The sequence below is a fragment of the Syngnathus leptorhynchus genome, chromosome 13 (assembly GCF_054491065.1).
Source record: "Syngnathus leptorhynchus isolate UIUO chromosome 13, UIUO_Slep, whole genome shotgun sequence".
NCBI lineage: Eukaryota > Metazoa > Chordata > Actinopteri > Syngnathiformes > Syngnathidae > Syngnathus > Syngnathus leptorhynchus.
Window position 1 is genome coordinate 3,013,448 of NC_141207.1, and position 19,166 is coordinate 3,032,613.

The 19,166-nt window shown below is 38.7% G+C and overlaps 1 protein-coding gene across 12 annotated transcripts in view; it reads left to right on the plus strand.

Annotated features, from left to right (window-relative positions):
* mfsd8l1 (major facilitator superfamily domain containing 8-like 1) overlaps nt 1–19,166 on the plus strand; it is a 304,788-nt gene that overhangs the window by 56,991 nt on the left and 228,631 nt on the right. Inside the window, exon 19 of one of the 12 annotated variants that reach the window (XR_015067946.1) lies at nt 6,286–7,320. The exons of the other annotated variants lie outside the window; for them this stretch is intronic. The gene's annotated coding sequence lies outside the window, so the exon portion shown is untranslated. Of the gene's footprint in view, nt 1–6,285; nt 7,321–19,166 lie in introns of those variants that run through there. 12 annotated transcript variants of the gene reach the window in all.

Below are 19,166 nucleotides of genomic sequence, written 5' to 3' on the forward strand. Positions count from 1 at the left end.
ATAAGCAGGCTACTTCAAAAAGTATATATTCTGTATAATTTACATGCATTTGAACTGTTCAAAGTCTGTTTATGTCTTTTTTCATGTTTTTGATACAAGACAGGCTAAGTTTAGACTGAAATTTATATTTGTATTTGAAATTGCCCCACTGAAAATGTTTAAAGACGAGAAAACGTTTGCTGCTGTGCAAATGCGAATTTAAGAACTAAAATAATTGACTATAAAAAACACGAAACCAATTAGTGATTTGTTATTCAGTGAAATGTTGTTATGAAAAAATATAGTTCATCTGAATACACAACAATTATTCAGTAAAAATGTCATTACGATCGTTGAATACTGAAACATTTGAAAGCTACAGCCATATATTCAATTCCCCCATTATATTGACATATTCATTGTTTACTAAAACCCTTTCTTAAATTCCCAGAGATTCACTTGCAAAATGTCATTTCAAGCCTTTAATGTGTTCTCCTTTTGGCTACAAATAACTCTTGCAATCTGTTACTTGTTTTCACACACGCCACTAATCATGTGCCTGTCAGAAATATTTCTTGTTGCGGTTTTGGATCTGCCAGACCTCATACAGTGATAGTGAAGGAACTTCCTTTTCCAGAGATTTTAGTTATTATTTGAGATGACGTAATGTCCTATCTTCCATTGTCCCTTTGTGGAGGGAAATTTTCCTTCCTGCTGTAAATCATGTGTCAATATTTCAGAAAGTGTAGCAGCACAGTCAGTTTGAACATGGTTTTTAAACAGAGAGAGAGCTTTTAGAGCTTCATTTACGTACCTCTTTGGAACTGCTAACTTTTCATACTTAATAATATTCTCTGATGGCATTATACATGATACATTTGTGACGATTCTTTGCTGAGTTCATGAAGCCTGCAATTAAGGAGATAAGATCATTTCCTCTGGGAGCCAAGGAGAGCAGAACTGTCTTTTCACTCTTAACAAGCAGTTGTAGCCTTTCCATATCTGGCTCTGAATGGGGAGGCGGAGGTAAAAATATATCCTGCAGAAGAAGCCATCGGCTCACTCACCCAGTCTTTGGTACCCTTTGGTAAGAACTTTGAATTACGCATCTACAGACGGGGCTATGCCTTAATTGTATCGTAGGTCTTCATCAAATATGCGTAGACACAAACTGGTAATTACTTAAGACAGCTCCAGTCACTTGGCTGTCTACACCCAAAGGGAATGAGAGACAACTCCAAGGATGGAAAGAGCTGTTCTTCAAGCTTTCTTCATTTCAACCTTCCACCAAGTCTGCATCGATCTAATCAACATGGATGCCTTCTGACAGGAAATCAATCTGTGTCTTCCTAATAAAGCACTTCTCATTTTTAAGTTGCACCTCTAGACTGCCTGGGGAAGACCATGAAGAGCTGCTGATTTCACGTTTGTATGGGAAACTTTGAAACGCCTCTTGAATATGAACTTTAAGTTTATTGAAGTGCTTGTGTGTGTGTGTGGCTCTTCTTCCAATACAAGAAAGAGTGTGCTGCTTTGTGTTAAAGAGGGTATAAGGCAGTTTGTAAAATCTTGAACATTGGTTTTAAAAATGTATTTTTATGGAAATCAGAGACATTATTCAATTTAAATGCATTGCCAGTGCTGAGAATGATTGAAATAGAAATGTGCTCCCAACTTTGTTGATCCCCTGCTCACTGCTGAAACTGACTAAACCCTTCAGCTATCTGCCAAAATGTGCATTGGAATTGCAGATAATGTGATGAAACTGAGAAACCCATCAGTCCAGTGGTCAAAAGCAGCTAAATGCTCAACAATTATCAAATCAATAACCCGTCTACTTTTTTTTTTCCCCCCTCAAAATTTCCTCATTATAGCCTATCCGTGCTGACTTTGAGTGACCCTTCACTGGTCTTCAGTCAATCACACCCATCGGAAAATCTTGATTGAGGATGCCAGATAATATCTCATCCATATCTGACAGTACCGTTAAACAAAGTATCTCACGTAGATAACTGTAATGACACATTCAGATGATTTCAAATACTTGAACACACACTCGAATATATACTGGAGACCTATGTATGTACAATATTACGGCCCCAGATCAACACATGTGGACAATCTTGTTCATTTTACCCAGTTCTGTTTAAACAATGCAGATACACTCACAGGAAATTATAGAATATAGTATAGTGTATGATGATTTTTTTGGGGGGGTATTTTATACGTTAACTTTTTGTGACAGCAAATATTGATGCAATAATTCAAATAATTGGATAACGTAAAGTTATGTTGGGTGATAATCAAAACTAGAAAAAACAGTTTAACAACCAGATACTGTATCGTGTATATCACGTTAAAAAAAAAAAATCCCAAGCATGTAGACTGAATACAGACATCTAGTTTCTTGTGTATGCCAAGTGTTGGGAAGTAACATCATTCGTTAAAAAGTCGAATTAACCTTAATTCTGTGGCCACCAAGCTTGGCTGCGCCTAATACCTTCAAATCCCAATTAAAATATGGTAAGTCTTTTGACAAAGTAAATTTGGATATTTGGCTGGATGAGTTTGATGTGAATGGCCTGAAATATTGACTGCAACAGAGATTAATGCAGAGCGTCTTACCCAATATTAATGACCTCCTGAGAAATGTTGTTTTGGATAAATGGACAAAATACCCACTCCAATGCAACTCAAAATCTTGTAGAAATTATTCCCAGAGGAATGGGAAAGCTTTTATTCTTTTACGTTCACTTGCACTGATGTAATGTGCTATACTTTTAATCATGCAGTCCTCTTTCCATTTATTTTCAAAGCGGTTATGGTTAAAAAATATTATTTTGATAACATTTTAAAAACTACTCTACTCAGGGGGCCATAGGCTCAACCGAACAGCAGTACTGTATTATTGAAGGAAATAATTCCCAAAACCACATAATCTCTTTTTACTGGCCATAGTTTTGATAAAACCTCTAAGGATGGTATCATTTATCAATACAAACAAGAGTCAAATTGTTAGTGAAATATCCCTTTCTGTTGTAGCCTCGTGCTCATTATTGTGTGAAATATAGGCCAAGTATATATTCCCAAACTGTATTTTGACCATCTGCAGACCTTGATTAACTACTGATTGGCTAAATGCCTTGAGAAAGAACTGATATGGGAGAGTTTGGCAAGGTTTTATCCATGAAGAGACTTTGGATTAAGAAAATCGATCATAATAAAGCAAACATCGCACTGAGCCAAATCTCTGCCTGCTATATGGTCTCACCCCTTCATATCCAAAAAGTGACATGTGAAGGAGAGCAGAGAGTGTAAATGTGAGGTGCTGAAAGTGAGAGAGTGGGGATGTAGCCACAGAACCATCTGGCTTCCTTGGGCAGACTTTCATTTCAGTTCTCAGGAAATCACAGACATACCTTGCAGACACAAAAAGTTGGGACCTGTTATGCATTAGTTAATAAACGTCATCTATTTTTGTCTTGACTCTCTACTTGGGGGGGGGGGTGAATACACCATACGAATTGTTACTTACTTACAATGGTTACAAACTTGGAGTAGTTTGAAATGAAAGAACCTAACAAAAATCTATATAGCTCAACATATTTGTATGATACACAGCAGTGTAAATTTGGATAGTATATTAAAAATGCCCTTCTTTTCGAATGTAATTTACAATAGCAGGTGAATTTTACAGCTAAGTAAACGGGATTGTATGATAAACTATATGTGTTTTTGTTGTTGTTTATAAATCAGGTTGACCTGCACATTTTCTCTAAAATCATTGCCACTGCTGGTTGCTATGGAAACCTGGCGGCAGCATCCCAAAAGATTAACATTAAAATGAATAATGACTTGTAAGTCTTTTTATGTTTTTAATCCACTTTATGCCCCATGAGCCTTTGCGTTATTTACGTGCGCAATTTCCTGTATACCAAAACCGGCATTTTGTTTTTCAGAAGACAAAAATTGATATCAATTCTGCATTACTGTGGCTTACCACTCTTTAATATTTTTTTTTCAACTGCTGCCATGTGTATTGCCGAGCGCACGCCGTCTTGTGGTCCCTCATTGTTTGGTTCATTTTTGAAAAGAGAGAAATTCTTTGAACTCAACTTCACCAGAGACATTTTCTCTCTCCTTCAAACCAAGCTTACAAAAAAACAGACAGAATCTAAAATAGTGGACCTAAGCAATGTGGTGTGACAAAATAACAGGTCTTAAATTGTCGGAAAACCAGCGAAGGGCAATATGGGGTTGCCAACTGACGTAGGCACACACCCCAAAAAGTAACCTCTACTCCTCTTCTGTTTATTGTTGTGTGTCATGTCTTCTTCTCCTTCCTCTGATGTGCTGCCAGTAAATGCCCGGTTTCTTATTTGACAAATGGTCCTCTGGGATATCCCTTTGAAAATAGGAGTATTATAAGATACAGACTAGAGGACACAACAGAAAGGAATCAGTGACGTATGTACTGTCACTTTGTCAGGCCAAAGATTATAGGAAGCCTGTCAAGCCCGGACAGCATATGTGCAAATTTGTCTACGGATCTCTACCAAAGTCTCCGAGACTTAAGTCCTGTCCCTCGCCACCCCCTCTGTGATTTCTGGACTTTGTAATACTTCATTCTGACACGAATTGCTCCCTTTTCTAGCAGATGGCCCAGACATCTGAGACCTCTAACTGAGATTACCCTCAGACCGGTGAATGTCTGCATATCATAAGTCTGGGGTAGAGCCCTGAGAACGTTACAATTTGTGAGAAAATTGCTTCTGTTGTGTGAATGACATTCTCATTTATCTCAGTAATCAAGAAACTCTCACAACTTTTAAGTCTAGCCGTGACATGCTTCTTCATGCGCTGTCCAGGAAACAGACCAACGATTTAGAGTAAGAAATTTGAGAAGATCCTCTATATGGCGTCAACAGACTCCTGGCAGAGTCTCTTTAAGAGGGGCGGAGAAGCAGAGTAGCATGTTGTTGGAGGATTTTATCCATTTGAAAAATCCTGGCCTGGCTTTTCTCTTCTCAAGTTCCAGTCTCCCCCTTCTCCCTCTGCATAGAAAATACATTCACACATCTATCCTTGGCATTGCTGATTTATAGCAACGATATAGAAAGCGAATCCTATTTTCCCTGCACGTGTTCATTATTTATAGGCAAAAAAATTGAAAAGTGAGCTCATCTTCCAGCTCTTTGTTTCTTCTTGTTCAGGTTTTCTCACCCCATGCAACTATCCATTATTTACAGTTATACAGCTGGAATGAGTTACAGTCACCTTTCGGTCATAAGAAGGGAACATCAGTCCATTAGAAGTATGTTGATTTGGGGAAGATGTTAGGAATGAGAACTACAGCGGGTGTCTATGAGATATTCATTGCTTACGAGGTTCAAATATTTTGGTGCAATCATTATTTGATGCGTTTGACAGTTGCCTTCAATTGGAATATTTGTCAACTGGGGTGCTTTGCTCATTTCTGTAATATTGCATCATCAATCACGATATAAAAGAGACCCCTTAATAGTGCACAGCACAATAGATGGCAAGAAATAAGAGAGGAGTCATGAAAAATAAGAACATTCTGTACCTCTTTACTGTATAAACAACAATGAACACTAAACCACTATGCCTGCTTTTGAAGGTTTAATTTATATTACTGCATTTTCAGAGGTTATGGATGTGCTCCAAATGCACCCCATATCCCACAAATAAATACTATCGAACTTCCGTGTGCCTGAGCTATTTTCAGTTCTTATAATGGAGCCTTTTTCCACTAACAAGTACGATTGGCAGTAGCATAGCCTTAGGGGAGCAGACTGTTGGTGTGTATTCGTCCAACCTATGACCTTCTTCCCTCCCTCTAGATACTCCTTGTGTGATACTAAAGGCAAAGACTGCTGTTAACTAGAGAGGTACCCTCAAATACAGATACAGTCGATTGCCTGTATCCTGTGCCTTCAGGCTCCAGGTAGCCAATAAGGGTAATCCCCCTACAGTGCCAGACGTAGTAGTTTATACCTTTTTTTTGGCACACGTGTGGTGGACACAACGGTATGGATCGGAACAGGACGAGGTCATTTCTGCTCCGGGTAAGAAGAGCTGTAACAAATATCTCTTGAATATATCCTTTGAATATTCAAACTAGGGAACCCTATATTAATTGTCATATATTTCCATTTTTGTTCATGAGGCAGAGGCATGTGAAGTGAGTATGCCATGTGCAGTAGTGTTGTGTTGCAAAGGCTTCCGAGCAGACGCTAGATTAGCCACCACCATCACTCACTCACACTGTTTTCGACTTTGCAGAGCCCTTACTGGGAGATAAGGCTTTGGATCCTCTTGGCCCTACAGTTTGATCAATCTGCAGATTTACAGCCAGCCCTGCAGCACACTGATGAAGCGTAAGAGCAGTAAATTCTGCTCCACTCATAAGAAACTCTGCTCTCTCTCTCTCTCTCTCCCTCGTATTGATATAACTGTTGAATTAATTTCTTGCTCTTTCTGGTTTTCAGTCTGGAATACAGAGCAGTTCCCTGGTCTTGTTCTTGTTTTGACCATATTCCTGTTTGTTTTTTTGTTATCCCATTCTCTATGCCTGGTTACAAAAAAAGAGAACACATCGTAGTAAAAAAAGTGCTTGTTCTTTTGAATTGCTGTTTAAATAACATAGCAGAATATGTGGAAAAGAGATTTGTGATGTGCTTGGTATTTATTAAGCAAATGCAGCATTTTCTATATTCATCAGCGTTGCAGGTGAGCCGGAGCCTCTCGGGTGATTTTAAACATGACAAAAAACATGAAATTGGTCAAATATCGATAATCTCCATCCCAAGTCTGTATCAATATCGCATCAATATTTACTCACTGAGATCAGTACTTTCAGTTTCGCTCACACAGGCGACAGTGAGAGCGACAGCTTGGCAGATTCGCGGCACCCTGCCCAGTCAGTCGCCCTCCCCTTCACCCCAATCTCTCCTTTTGTGTTGTGCGGTCTCTAGTATGTCACTGTGCGGACAAGCCACCGCCTCGGATCCGCCCGCCCACAAGCACACACATGCATTCACAGACATAAGCAGCAGCTTGGCGGACTCTCCCATTAAAAAAAATAAAATAAATAAAAAATAAACCAAAAGCTTTGTTCTGCACAAGGTGGCTTCTTTGTGAACCTAAAGCCTTTGGGGATTGTTGATTAGTTTGCTCTTAATACATTGTATCACCAGTTTGTTTGTATTTTTCAGAAAGAGAAGGGACATGAACTAAGAAGTGTGTGTGTATTGGATTCCCTGAACATTCATTATACTTAGAAAAAAATAGGTTTCTTAAATATTTTAGGATATTTGTTGTTGAGTGATAATCCTGAACAATTTGTACAAGGAAAAAAAAAATCCGGTGTTCTACTTGTTCACTTTATTAAAGAAAACTTTTTTCCTGGTTTTTATCTGTTAAATAATAAATAGGAAACATCACAAAATACCTAATCATGAAAATGATTTGCAATCTATCAATTTGATGATGCGTTAAAATGAAAGTTGCAGTATTTTTGATACTAGCGCTGTATTTATTTGGTAATTGATCGATACTAAATCATGCAGTATCACACACCACTCGTAAAAGCTGCATTGGGGGACAAAAACCCGTGTTAGCCTTTTCTTGAATACATATGTCAGAAAAGGTAGCTCTGTGAAAGGATAATAGGGAGGGGGCATGGGACTTGATGGCAACCCGCATAACCTTTTGACCTGGTTTTGTGGATGGGGGATACCTGACCAGGGCTAAGTAAAAGTCCCAAGCTTTCCAACATATGGTTCAAATTCCATCAGCTCTGAATAACCTTATTTTATGTTGTTTTACCAAAGGCATGGTGAGGGAAGATAAGAATATGGAGCACTACATTTTCAATATCACTATCAGCAAATTTATGATGATAGCTTTGGGTGTGCGAATTAGTTGTAGTTAAACATGCTTCATGGAATAAATACTATTATTTGGATTCACAGTCAAAACTGTCACCATCTTATTACCTGTATGCACATTTTAACATTAACTATAGTCATTCCAAAATGTGATCTTGAAGTTAAGTAGATAGAGATTTAAATTGTTACCTGTTGGGACATGGCAGTAATAAATAAGTCCAAATGCTCTATTTTGACAGAACATTATTGTGCATTTTCTTTTTAAATCCCTGTTTGCTCATGTTGTGAGCTTTAACACATTCAAGAACTGACATTCTACTGTACTAATCCGGGAGGTGTTCAGGGGGGGCGGTAAAAGTTACTTCTTGTTAGACATATTTGAGACCAAAAATAGACTCTGATCTCCTTCACACAACACTTTTGCACTTTTTCCTCTGCAGCCAGATTCCTTCTGACGGAGGATCAAAGAAGCCATTCCTTGAATCCCCTCATGTACAGTATTCCTCGTGTGCATGTTTGTACTCAGCTCAAAATGTGAGCTCTATCTAGTATGTTGAGATATGTTTGTGTCCAGTTACAGCCTGCCAAAACTTGAGTTTAAAAAAGTGCCGATGTCTGGAGCCAGCGTTACAGATAAGGCATACCTATAAGGGAGCACAACTGACAGTGAAAGCAAGGCCCAGGAGGAAAGTCTCCTTCAGACCTTGACAACCTATTGTACCTTACATTCAGCAAACTATAGGGGGAGCCATGACCTCACGTTCCAGGGGCCCTGTTTTCGCTCTAACGTGCCTCTCTCCTTGTGCTCTTTAAAAACAACTTCAGGACACAGTTCTGAGAAAACGATGGAAATAGAATCAACTTAGATTAGAGGCACAGTGTATTTTTGCATTCATATGGTTGACATGCCATGTAGCAATCTTCACTCAGTAATGGTGTTTTGGTTAAAGTTATGTTTGTATCAGCCCATTGTGGTAAAGTAATGTATATCCTATCAATGTCACCTTGACTGTACTCTTCTAAATGGTAATCAGCCACTAAGATGTTGTCACATCAATATTCAGTTATCACAACTTTGCTTTTGTTACAATTTCAAGTGAAGTAACCAATTTTCCACGGCACTTGGATATTCCTTACGACTTATTTCTACTTACAGTTTATGCAACAGTCTCCAAATATAAATTTGTACCGGTAATGACATTCATGAATGCATAAGTATTTCCCGCTTCTGACTGAGCATGAGAACCCACTTGAAAAACAAAAGGGGATCTATCTGTTTTACCCCCCCCCCCAACCCTTTTTCTCAGTAAGTGACCACTGGATACCGACAATGTTTAAGTGTGCAACTAAGTACATACTGCTCAATGCTATTGAGGATACAACATTCCTCTGACCTCTTTTGAACTACAGGGCAAACATATCAACTACATGCTATGAATAAATACCATTAAAGAAAGGGTTATTCAGAGATCCCTATTTTCTAAAGATATTTGATGTGTTCAAGCATTTAGGGAAGAACTAAAGCTCTGCTTTGGTTTATTACGGTCTGTATGAGATTAAGCTATTGGCACAAACGTTGTGGATGTTTAAACATCTTCATGCAAAAGAAAATATTCTGCCTGAGGTAAAGTATGCATCTGCATGTGTTTTGAAGCACATTTGGGAAAGTCGCACAATTGTATCTAATGTCGACTGTGAAAAGTAGTATTTGAAATCACACAGGTCATCGGCCTTTGTTGCACAGTTATCTCTGAGCTGGTTCGCATCTGTATAGTGTGGATGAAGCAGACATTGCTTATTTACAAGATTTTACCCCCTGAAAGGATGCCTTTAAATTCAGAAATAAAGCAATTTGCATACTTTAATAGTGTATTTTCTACAAAAAATTGTTTTCTGCTTTTTAAAAAAAAAAAAATCATTTACTTAACAAAATATTTTTAATAAAGAAATAATAATTTAAAAAGCTGCACATTTTTACCCTGTTCACCTGTTAAATATGGGGAAATACTGGGGATTAATTCAAGTGAATTTAAAGTTAGAAACAAATACTGCATCTAATTCTCCCAGATTTATTGTGTGTGCACTCTGATAGGCAGCGGAGTTGTGGCTCATTACGCTGGCAGCGAGTGATTGCTTTATCTCCTATCTGTTTCCCATTTTAAAGAGTTTTCTACACACCTCCTTGTAAATGTCTCATGCTTGAGCGTTTCTTTCCAATTGGTCAACTCTGATTATCAACATGCAACACTTTCTTTTTATTTAACACACATGTAAACATTACATTTTATATGTTTGCTTTGACTGCATTGTAATGATGCATCTAGGAATTTACCACAGCTAGTCTTTCTGTATTTAGAGGAAACTCATTAAGAATTCAGACGTTTACCTCTTCCTCTTTAGTGCTTCTGTCACCTTTATTTGTGCTTTTCATTTTTCACGCCAGCTCTTTCAGCCACCTCCCCCCCCACCCTCAACAAACCCTCCACCCACTCCGCCGCCTTCCCCCCATCAACCGTGCTCCATTGGGTGTTCGTCCTGTGCCCTCGCCGTCTCGTGTTTTCTATCACCAACCTCCATTGCAAATCTGGAGCATTGTGGTGCAAGGGCTGTGAATTGTGAACCTGCATCGGGTTATGTTTAAAGCACCCGTGACTGTGACTGACATGTAAAATATGTTATCAGACTTGGTCAACCATGGCAGTTCTCTGCTATTGTTCACTTTATATCCATTTAATGTGTCAGCCTGCTGCAACATGGAGCCCCACTTTGTCTATACCACGAGGCGTTCACACTACTGCACATGCATACAAAGTACATTCCCATCCAATGCAATTACCATATTTGAATCAATTCTGCCATAGAACATTTAGTGATTTTTATTCCACATGGTTTGTTAACATTCTGTAGTTGCAGTTGGGTATATTAAGACTTATTATCAGCAGACTTAAGTCCCATATTTTTGTCAAAGACAGAATAGAATCAGCGCTTGCATTTTTTTCATTTTATTTGTATACCCTGTATGAAGTTAAGTAAGTATCACATTAATGATATGTATTGTAAATTATTTAATATAATTTATAATATTAGTAATAATGTGATTGAACCAAGCATCAACACTCTAAGTCAACTTCAACATTGTGAATCAATGTTGTATAAACCCTCGGAACCTCTCTTCATTATTAAACTCTGAGGAGAAAATAAAAGCCCAACGGTCAACATTGGCTGAGCTGGTACCACAGGCTTAATCAGATCCAATGAACAAAAGTCACCTTGACAGGTTTTGCTACAGTGTTGTTGTTATTGGTAGCCAGCAATACTGTCCAAATAGATGTGGGGTGTTAAGCGTGTTAAAGGACATCACACATGGTCCTGGGGTGCAACTTTAAACATTGAAACAGAGGTGACATTGTTTTGCCAGATATTGCAATAACTGTGGGCAATATCATCATATTAGGCATTGTAGTGTAGGTGTAGGCTGCATTTTCAGTTTCTCTAACACGTGTTCAGCCGAATGAAACCCTTATTTATTCAGCAATATATTGAAAACAGAGATTGTACAATATTGGTTTTCACCTAAACACATCAAGTCCCTTCCACCATCTGTCCCTATAGGCCCTATATCTCACCCATATTATTGGAAAGCAATAAATAAGTCATACTGGCATATTTAGTGAATCTCACCAGAATGATATATAATCTTAATGGGCACTTCGTTTTTGCCTCGTAAAAGTTCCCAAATAAGATTTGACAGAGGTATGAGTGCAATGTATGCAGGCCTCTGACTGTTTGGTGAAAACATTCATCTGCGTTGAAAAAAATCCCACGCTCACAAAATGAATTGTATCAAAGGTCTAAATATGTCAACACTACAAGTGAGTATGAAAGCAAAAATGACACATCTATCTGCTAAACCATGAAACATTTTCATCAAATAGAATAGTACTTGTGTTGTGTTCACACTACCCGACACCAAAACTTGCCTATGAGCAGAATTCACCGAAAGAAAGACAAGGCCAAGACCTTGGGGAATTAAGACCGAGTCACGACCAAGACCGAAAAAAACTGAAACTGAAATAAGACCAAGACCAGGGGAAAGGAAAGTCTGGGCTAAAGCTACCCATGATTAATTCATGATTAATTATCTTCAGAATGTTTGCTTGAGTCTGGTCTTGAGACCAAGACTGTTTTTCAGCGTTTTTTACCTACAAAGTACAACAGCTATAATGAAAGCAAAACAATCACTGGCTATGTTTCCTTTGAAATAAAGTAACCTTAATGTGTATGTGTTTGTAACCCTGAATTGTTCCCGATACTCCCCCAGTAATAGCATTGAGTTCCAAGAGAGTCTTATTGGACCTCTACTTGGCAGGAGGGCTATTGATTTCATTAGGACGATGTTGGCACACATTACAGAATGATGACTGCTTCATGGGAGGTCAACAAGGAATCAATATGAAATTATATTACAGCTGTGGCTTGCGGAGGTGAGGCCATCTTACACACAACACAGTGCAAACACTTGATGGGTTGGCAAGTAGTTCTGGTTGTTTACTATGAGAGTGAAATGAGGTGATGGTAAAAGAGAACTAAGGGTCAACTAGAACCTTGTGTTGTAAAGCAGATTGCTTGACAATAAAAAAAAAACCATGCACTTCCAGTCCAGTAGACTAGAAATGACCAACATGCACTTGAATAGTTCAGTCCAGTAGACTAGAAATGACCAAAAGAGCAAAATATTTAAATGGCCTGAATACAACAGAAATCAGCAGCACTTAAAAGGTTCTGCCAATCTTAAGAAAAATCTCATTTACTCAAATGAGGGCTGAAAGAAATCACAGATGAGATTCATCAAAGCTGATGCTGTTAATTGTTGGAGGCAGGTTTAGTTGGCATGTGAGCAAACAGAAAAAGTGTTGGAAAAACACAGCTTGGCAGATGATTTATACTGCTTATCGTTGTATGTGATATCACAAAGCAGTGAGCTGCTATGGAAGACCTTGATGATAGGCGGTTAATTACAAAGTGAATTAATTCACGGTTAATTACAAGTCATAGTTCTAGAAGAAAGTTCTTAATTGATTTGTTTCCCCTCTCTATCATTTCACACCTCAATTTGGCAACTAGACTGTAAACATACGCCTTTGGAGGTGTGATATGGGTTGTTATTATTTAATGATCATCCTTTTGTTCTCATAAAAAATGCAAGGAAGCAATGTCACCAAAATGTTCGGCAATCTCACAGACCTCCATAAATGTGCTCACGAATGCTCCAGGGGTGTGTCTTCCAGTCATTTTTGGAACCCCTTTTGGCAGTGAATGTCTTGCTCAATAATTTAACATAAAAAAGGAATGCATCTCTGAGGGGACATAGTGGCGGTGCAGTAAATCTACACTTTTCTGGAAAACTGATATAGTTGCACATGTCTATGGTGGACTATGGTTTTATCTCGAGAATATTCATCAGCCGGGGGTGTTTCTGTCAGTCAGCTAAGAACAAGTAAAATTCAATGATAGTGTGATCATTTCTAAAACAGGATCGTGGAATGTATGTGAAAGAATTCTGGTTATATGCAAAGACAAGCTAGAGTTTTTGGGTGGGAAGCAAAAGGGGCTTATGTCCTTTCACCAATGAAAGCCATGTTGTCTCAGAAAGGGGTGAAGGAAAAAAACATAGCACAGTGAGTGACAGGTTAATTGGCAGGATCTTTGGAACTTTGGGTCTGGTCCTCATGTGGAGGACAGATGGGTGGGATGGTATTCCAGCTAATCCGCCTTTTGCCCCCCACCCCTAAGATGGAGGACAACCTCCCCATAGAGTAAATACCAGCTCAAGGAGGAAGCTCAACAATAGAATTGTTCCAGTTTTGCTCTGATCCAGTCAGCGGATGAGTTACCTTAAGAGTATATACGTATATAGTTCCATTTGTGACTTGACTTCATTCTGCACAAATAACTAAAAAAAATTGTTCTTTAGCCGTCTTCCTTTTACACTCAACACATTTTAATGTATTGTTAAAGAAAAATGCTCTTTCTGAAGCAGAATTACAATACTGTGCTTGACTGAAAAAGCCATTTTGCATATTTGTCCTGGCAGGAAAATAATAATTTAAATTCCCCTACTTATGAATGTCCAGATAGATAGCATTAATTTGGCAGTCAAGGGGCAAATACAAGTATTATTAGTTAATGAATTGAGATAACCAAACATTTATTTGACTAAATTTTCGGTATTTATTTTGCTTAATAAGAAATATTCTCCTCACAGTATATTACCTTTGTATGCTTTACCTAATGGGAGTATGTTTGAGCTTCACCTCTTTCCCTCTTAAAAACAAGAAAATGGAGGACTAGTTGTGGGCATGATAATAAGAGGGGCGGCAAACGAGCAAATGTCAAGAAGAGGAGCTTGCATCAGCGTTAGACGAGTGTTGATGTGTCATGGATCTGAGAACACACAAGGGGAATCACATTGCTTTGCTATTTCCAGCCTCTCGTTGAGATAAGATGAACAGGGGAGTCTTTTGTGCATATCTTTCTGATAGACCATTTGGAGTCTTCCCACACTCAATGCACTTTCCCAACATGACTCAAAATTAACATAACACTCCACTTTCTTTTTCATGAGAACCACGAAACAAAGAAATTCGTAGCTTGTAAAAATCAATTCCTATTCTGATTACTTTTTTCACCTGCTACAAACTCTAAAAATGAATCAGAAATATGGTACACACACATACACACACACCATATTCCTTGTTAACCCTCAAGGCCAGCCCTGGCCCAGGAACTGCTCCCAAGATGGATTAAACTGCAATCGTTGAGGAAGAGGGCTCTTAAGCCTAAGGTTATGCATGGGCAAGATGTTCTCCTCCCTGAGGCTGAGGCCAGTCTTATCATGACTTTTTTTTTTCTGCTTGTAGAACATAGTGGCACTATGTCATCAGCTTTTCTGTAAACTCAATAAGTTTACAGTTTAATCTTGTTCTCATGTTGTGGGATTTTCAAGTTGTGCACAATCCTTGTACCTCCAAAATAATCTGTTTCCAGGAGAACCCCAAAAAATCACATATGTTTAATCAGTAAAGTTGGGTCATCAAACGGAGCAAGTCATAATTTCTATGAATAACACCCACATGTGTGGACTGACTAATAATATAGATTTGATGAAAAAAAAAAGGGACATAGGAGGTTTCGGCCTAATGCCAGTGATATGAAGTGATGTCACGTGCATTATGTCAAATTCAGACTGAAAAGCTCGTATTCCAAGTGGGCTTTTTTCGTATTTGTAACATAAACCAGTGCTGGCTGCTCATTTGGTGACCAGATTTGTCATTGCGGCTTTATTTTAATCAACTCCACTTTAAAATGGCAATCTGTTTTGTTGCTGACATGAGCCTTCTCGCAAAGAAAATGTACCCCCTTATTGTGACCAATAGAGAGACATTCAGTTTTGTTATTCCAATTTAAGAAGAGACGTAAATAAAGAAAAGGCCAATCTACATGACAGTCCTGATATTTAAACAAGACAGCATCTCCATTCATCAGCCCAATTGAGATTTACTGCCTTGAACACAGGGTGGACTGGTAGCTCTGATTCTGTTTGCTCTTAACTAGTGAGGATGGTGGCAATAAGATTGTTCTTCCTCAGGTGCAGTGGATACTAAGAAAATACAATAGCAAACTTGGCTTTAAGACTAGGCTCTTCCATGTGCCTTCCCTTGAATACACAATTTGAACAGCCAGCTTTATCAGAGCATCCATTCTCTTAATACGAGCTTGCCTTTCCCCTAATCAATCAAAGGTAGCATATTTTTGTCTTTAAAGTCAGACTATGGGTAAAAAAACTCTTCAAATTTGATTTTTTTAAATTATAAAACAATATTTTAATAAAGGTGTCTGCTCATGTGGAGGGGCATATAGTGTTGCAGAGTAGCAAAAAAAGACATGACACAGTGCTAAGCTGAACACTGGAGTAAAATGTGGGAAAGAAAGCGAAGGACAGGGGCTATCAGTGAAGCCATCCTGAAGTACTTCAATCACTCTGTGTGATTCTCTCAGGAGAGATGAGGTGCCAGGACACTGCATTCCCAGGCAAGAGGGGAGATTAAAATTCTTGGGATGCTACAGTATGAAGAGCAGCAAGAGCTATGAGAGAGCTTGTCTCTGGGGAATTGTCTCACTAACAGGATGTAATGGAGAGGGAGATCTAAATCGGATTCCTACGTTGTTTTACATATAAAAATCTGTTCATGTATGTCAAAACAAGTATAATACCCACAAAGGGGAATTGTTTGCTATTTGTTCTTTGCAGCAGTATCTGGCCGAGCTTTATTAGTTATTGTTAAATGAAAAATGAAGCCTTATTACAACATACACCTTGGAAAAGGATACCTTTCTCCCTCTGATGATAGTTAACCGGTCTTCTTTAGTTCTATGCATCCCATGTAATATTCAGATCGTTGTGTGTGTGTGTGTGTGTGTGTGTGTGTGTTTGAGTGAGGGTTATAACAGTTGTCACAGGAGGAAATATGGGCCTTTGAAAGGAAAGTGTTGTGACATGCAATATGGCACTGAGTAAGCCTTATGTGTGTCTGTGAGTGTGTCTAATGACAGAGGACAGCCACTGTCTGCTGTTTGCCCTCCCACTACTTCCTATGAACTTGTCTTTGCTCGCAGGACAAAAGAATCCTTCAGTAAGCTCTGTCTGCTGTCCAACCGAGCAGCACAGGCCATCTTTATCCATGTTTGACAATAGAGAGATAAAATAGGATCACTCTTGGCGATGTGAATATGCAACGTGTGAGAGTGAGAAGTGTGTTACCCCTTATATTGTATGGACTGGTAATTGTTGACAATAGAATGGACGTCTATTTTTTTTTAAGTCATCGTTAACTTTTTATCAATAATCACATATAACCTTGGACAAGGAGGTATCAAATATTAGCACATAAAGACTTAGTCTGGAGCTGGAGGTAAGGGGGACAAGGAAGGGAGGGACATTAGCTTATCATCAGATGCCTTGCGTTATTCCGTCCTATCGTTTTGCTGTTTCCAGCTCAGTTTTTTTTTTTAGGTTTTTAGGGTTTAATTTTGTGCTCTTTCAAATGCTGAACCACTGAAGTTCTGAGGCTCCTCCGGCAATGACTTTCCCTGCTCATAAAGTTAAAAGCTGGTCTTTTACACTGTATTATGTCCATATCTATGTATTTGCCCTTCACCCGGTATTATTCTGTGACAAGGGGTATGAGTCTGTCTAGTGTCTGAGATGACACTTGCTCTCAGACTGAGTCAGAAGAGCTTCTCTCAAATGTGTTCTCTGACCCCAAACTGCTATAAATTTTGTATAGTTCTCTCATTCCATTGTCAAACATAACTACTCTCTTATGTACTGGAAATTCCCTCATTCCTAATTGACAAAGGAAAATTTGTGAGTTCACTAGTTTCACAACAATAACGGGTTGACTGTCGCAATGTTAGCAACAGGCACACTTCGCCTTGAGCAAATGCTAATTTTATACTAAACATACTAAAATTCTGTGAGTGTGAATCACCAAATCTCAGCTGTCAATCATTCTCTGTAATGCTTATGTGTGATTAATATTTTTACAACATGCTTGGGTCATTTTGTTATTGTCCTGTTTTCTTTTTCCTTTCTTTTTCCTTTTATATTTTACCGATATCTTTTTTTGTTTTTAAGCTCGAAATGAAATCAATCCATCCATCCATCCATCCATCCATCCATCCATCCATCCATCCATCCATCCATCCATCCATCCATCCATCCATCCATCCATCCATCCATCCATCCATCCATCCATCCATCCATCCATCCATCCATCCATCCATCCATCCATCCATCCATCAATCAATCAATCAATCAAAATAGCGTTTTCCAGATTGCCTGCAGTATTCTTGTTTAGCTTTTTACAGTCAACTGCAATTTTAGTTTTCAATTAATTTAAACTCTGCGGTAAGAAAAAACACAACAGAAAAAGACAGCAAGATTGGCCACTTTAATATAGACAGTGGCCTACTAACCGCATTCATTTGTTAGAGGGTGAATATTTAAGTATATTGTATTTATGGAGCAGCTTAAAATCATATAATAAAGACAACATACTGTATGCTAGTTTGGGTTTTGATCAAAGATTTCTACCCTGTGATTCTGAGTCCCCTTGCTGCCATTCTGCTGCTTCTGTTGCATTTTTAGTGAATTCACTGAGAGCTGAATACAGATTTAGTTATCACATCTTGAAAGCTTTACTTTTTTTAGTCTGGCCTAAGCGAGAGGGGAAGAAGGTCCTTGTCAGGGAGACCAAGCACCCAAAGCATTGCTGAATACGCATTCATCCTCGATTGGCAGCGAATATACGTGCACACTGGCGTTTTATTTTGCAGCGTCCATCCAATTCAGAACTTGCGCCATAGCTCAGCACCATAATTGAAGGGGTAGGAAGGTTTTGGGTACAACTTAAAAAACTGCCACTGACTAGAAATATTCGGTATGATTCTTTATGCATACAATTACTGAAACATGGTTATTAGATCCCTGTTTTAATGAGTTATGGATCTTTAGAGCTTCAGAGCAATGTGCCATGTAATACTTAACAGACAAATTCAATAGGTTGCATTAATGCTTGAATTGTGTTGCATATGTTAGGTTACAGATGACCTAGTTCCCAGCAGACTGGTATTTCTTGTCATTCACAATATTCTTGACAGCTGTTTTGCTTCTCATCCCTGCCCCGGTAACCTCTACTTTATTATTATCCAAAAAGGCTCAGGATGTGAATACATTTCCCAGAGTATTCATGGTGAAATTTAATGTACCACTGAACTGGGTGGGTATTGCGAATCAGGTGCAGGGTCGATGCATTAATGTAGGGGTGAGGGTGAAGCATCTGAAATGAAGCAATCTCTTTTGAGCGGCTCTTTCCTCCAAGTTGATCCCGCTGAGTTTAATCCATCACATCATGAGCAAAATCCCACCTACCATTAGCTACGGTTTCCTTCGGGCGCCTTATGGATTTGGGTTTTATCAACCCCGGGAATGGTGGCACATCAGTAAGTAAATTTTGTTGCTCTTGTGCTGGGATGGGCCACTTAAATGCTGGACAATTTGCATTAGTGCTAGGAGGGGGGGGGGCTCTAAATTCCTCTAAGTCTCTAAATTTCTCAAATTTTGAAACTGGACATATATACTTTCAGCTGCAAAGTTCAGGAAATGGCCTTATTAGTGCAGTCCACATCTAACCTTTCTTTCTGTCCAGTGGC